This window comes from Schistocerca cancellata, chromosome 4, assembly GCF_023864275.1.
Source record: "Schistocerca cancellata isolate TAMUIC-IGC-003103 chromosome 4, iqSchCanc2.1, whole genome shotgun sequence".
Classification (NCBI taxonomy): Eukaryota; Metazoa; Arthropoda; class Insecta; order Orthoptera; family Acrididae; genus Schistocerca; species Schistocerca cancellata.
Window position 1 is genome coordinate 200378994 of NC_064629.1, and position 3932 is coordinate 200382925.

Sequence of the window (3932 nt, forward strand, 5' to 3'; positions counted from 1 at the left end):
CAACTGGCCAAGAAAGTTCTCAGCTCCCACAAAGTTCAATATTAAACGTACCACAACGCAATATTAATCGTTATTGTGGGCTGCGGGTCGGGTGTTTCGGCGCATAGAGGAAGAAAAGTAGGGACAGCACAGGCTCGACGGCGAGCTCAGAAAAGTGCACCCCTTCGCCTGACTGGCGCATATTGCACAACAACGTCTGAGGCGCTGCTGGTAATACTAGGCTTGCTACCACTGGAGCTAGCGATGAGAAAGAAAGGTGCACAGTATTGGCTCAAAAAGGGCGACTATGACAGGGTTAAAGAGATAGCTAGCGCAAGAGCCACGTCGAATAAAGAAATAAAGACATCCATTATTAGAGAATGACAAGAAATCTGGGACAGGTCAGAAACAGGGAGCAGTACTTACAACAGAATGTCATACTTCCTTCTGACGCAAGTAGCTATACACTACTGTTGGGACGTTGTCCATATCTCAGCTGCTTACTAAAAATACGACAGCATACCAGAGATACTAGTGAAGGTAGAGTAGTCTGCACCCCGGACTACAACGTCTGGGAGTATAGCATTAAATAAGACGTTACAGACCAGAAGAGGAAATTGTTCGGTAATACGACGGTCTATAACATAATAATAAATGAGGAACTGTGGCATAAGCTGAACTGACTGACAGCTAAAATACCAGTTTATGAACTGCGAATCTACATGACTGAGAAACAAGCAGGAAAGGCAATACGTCATGACAATGAAACGCATCAAGGGAGAACATCGAGCTACAACAACTTTCCGGGAGCAGTAAGGAAATTGCTTTGGGGAGGACCAGGAAGGATTTCCGGAGACCAAATCTCTACACCTTGGGTGGAACAGTAGCACAGTCCTTGTGAAACCTGAGTTGTGCCAGCATGCTGGCAATCTACCTTGGTCGTGATACCAAGTACAGTAGTGTAGGGTAGTATAGTTCAGTGCTGTGCTGTGTAGTGTAGTGCTGTATACCAGCGTAGTTCAGAATTATGAATTACAAAATTTGTGACCCAGCAATGCCGCCACCAACTACTTTTATTTTACAATTTCCATTGCCTACTTTGTCCCAACTAAACAAGTACTCATCAGAATTCAAATTCTTCTTATTTCTTCTTGACCAAACAAACGGCTTATTGGGAACCAAACTACCATGCGGTACCTTTGCAAGTATGAAATGATAATTAAATGGACACCCTAGCTGCAAACAGGCGTTGATGTACTTCATTGGGGACATGTTGAAAATGTGTGCCCCGACCGGGATTCGAACCCGGGATCTCCTGCGTACATGGCAGACGCTCTATCCATCTGAGCCACCACGGGCACAGAGGATAGTGCGTCTGCAGGGACTTATCCATTGCACGCTCCCCGTGAGATCCACATTCCCAACATGTCCACACCACTACATTCGTAGTGCGCCTAATATACACTCCTGGAAATGGAAAAAAGAACACATTGACACCGGTGTGTCAGACCCACCATACTTGCTCCGGACACTGCGAGAGGGCTGTACAAGCAATGATCACACGCACGGCACAGCGGACACACCAGGAACCGCGGTGTTGGCCGTCGAATGGCGCTAGCTGCGCAGCATTTGTGCACCGCCGCCGTCATTGTCAGCCAGTTTGCCGTGGCATACGGAGCTCCATCGCAGTCTTTAACACTGGTAGCATGCCGCGACAGCGTGGACGTGAACCGTATGTGCAGTTGACGGACTTTGAGCGAGGGCGTATAGTGGGCATGCGGGAGGCCGGGTGGACGTACCGCCAAATTGCTCAACACGTGGGGCGTGAGGTCTCCACAGTACATCGATGTTGTCGCCAGTGGTCGGCGGAAGGTGCACGTGCCCGTCGACCTGGGACCGGACCGCAGCGACGCACGGATGCACGCCAAGACCGTAGGATCCTACGCAGTGCCGTAGGGGACCGCACCGCCACTTCCCAGCAAATTAGGGACACTGTTGCTCCTGGGGTATCGGCGAGGACCATTCGCAACCGTCTCCATGAAGCTGGGCTACGGTCCCGCACACCGTTAGGCCGTTTTCCGCTCACGCCCCAACATCGTGCAGCCCGCCTCCAGTGGTGTCGCGACAGGCGTGAATGGAGGGTGAATGGAGACGTGTCGTCTTCAGCGATGAGAGTCGCTTCTGCCTTGGTGCCAATGATGGTCGTATGCGTGTTTGGCGCCGTGCAGGTGAGCGCCACAATCAGGACTGCATACGACCGAGGCACACAGGGCCAACACCCGGCATCATGGTGTGGGGAGCGATCTCCTACACTGGCCGTACACCACTTGTGATCGTCGAGGGGACACTGAATAGTGCACGGTACATCCAAACCGTCATCGAACCCATCGTTCTACCATTCCTAGACCGGCAAGGGAACTTGCTGTTCCAACAGGACAATGCACGTCCGCATGTATCCCGTGCCACCCAACGTGCTCTAGAAGGTGTAAGTCAACTACCCTGGCCAGCAAGATCTCCGGATCTGTCCCCCATTGAGCATGTTTGGGACTGGAAGAAGCGTCGTCTCACGCGGTCTGCACGTCCAGCACGAACGCTGGTCCAACTGAGGCGCCAGGTGGAAATGGCATGGCAAGCCGTTCCACAGGACTACATCCAGCATCTCTACGATCGTCTCCATGGGAGAATAGCAGCCTGCATTGCTGCGAAAGGTGGATATACACTGTACTAGTGCCGACATTGTGCATGCTCTGTTGCCTGTGTCTATGTGCCTGTGGTTCTGTCAGTGTGATCATGTGATGTATCTGACCCCAGGAATGTGTCAATAAAGTTTCCCCTTCCTGGGACAATGAATTCACGGTGTTCTTATTTCAATTTCCAGGAGTGTATGTATCCCTGAAGTCTCTGTTATACTCCATGGTTTCCAGGCAAGAATATTTGCATCTCGGAAAGCTTCAAGGCCGCCATAGTCAGCGTGGTTACCCCAAGAGTCAACCAAGTACTACCTCGAAACACTGCAGAAACTTCACATGCGAACTGCAATCTCAGTCCTCGAAACACATTCGGAACTCCAATAAGCTGCTGCTTACAGAACTGCCCAGCAAGGTCAAAGTCTGTGGCTTTCAAAGCATTGCACACTGGCACCATGTGCCACCAACAGCGACGATAATTACGTCTCCCAAGCATTGCAGAGGTACACATGCCGATAGCGCCGCCTTATCGCGAGTTGAAAAATCGCCGGAAGTGACTTTAAAGCCTAGTTTACACAACGTCATTGGGTTGCGCCACTCGTTGCGTGGAATGAGTTCCATGAAAATGCTTTCATATTTGACTGTAGACACGGCACCACTAGTATACACTTCAGTTTCGTCATTTTGAAGGTCCCTGAGTCGTGTCTGAAACGAAAGTTGTGATGGAGTTAAATCTTATTGCGTTGGATCGCTCTATAAGAAAAAAATAAGAAACGTGTTTCGATTTGTGACTGAATGAAGAATAGACGTCAGCTCGTTTGCTCAGCATCCTTCCTGAAATAATTTATTATGGAAGACCCAAGAAGTTCTTTCAGTTATCTTAGTATGTTAGCAGAACTGTTTACGTTTCTTCTAAGTAGAGTTGACTGGGTGTTGTGTGGTGTCCTTAGGTTAGTTAGGTTTAAGTAGTTCTAAGTTCTAGGGGACTGATGACCATAGATGTTAAGTCCCATAGTGCTCAGAGCCATTTTCTAAGTAGAATTAATTATCCAATAAGGAGTAAAGATACTGTAATGCACGAAACACTGTTGCCAGAACAGAAATTACATATCATATTGCGTGCATTACAATCGAGAACACTCGGCATGTTATAAGATGCGATTTTAGTTGGTGATGACGCATTTTCATTAACACCAAGAGGCCGCATTAAGAAGAGAATGGTTTGCAAACTACTCTCTGAAGGCAGATCTGTACAGTGACAATATT

The 3932-nt window shown here is 48.8% G+C and overlaps 1 non-coding gene across 1 annotated transcript; it reads right to left on the reverse strand.

Annotated features, from left to right (window-relative positions):
* Positions 1-1263: 1263 nt before the first annotated feature.
* Positions 1264-1338, reverse strand: Trnat-ugu (transfer RNA threonine (anticodon UGU)). Its single transcript has one exon. It is a non-coding gene; the product is annotated as a tRNA-Thr (tRNA).
* Between the last annotated feature and the right edge of the window lie 2594 nt (positions 1339-3932).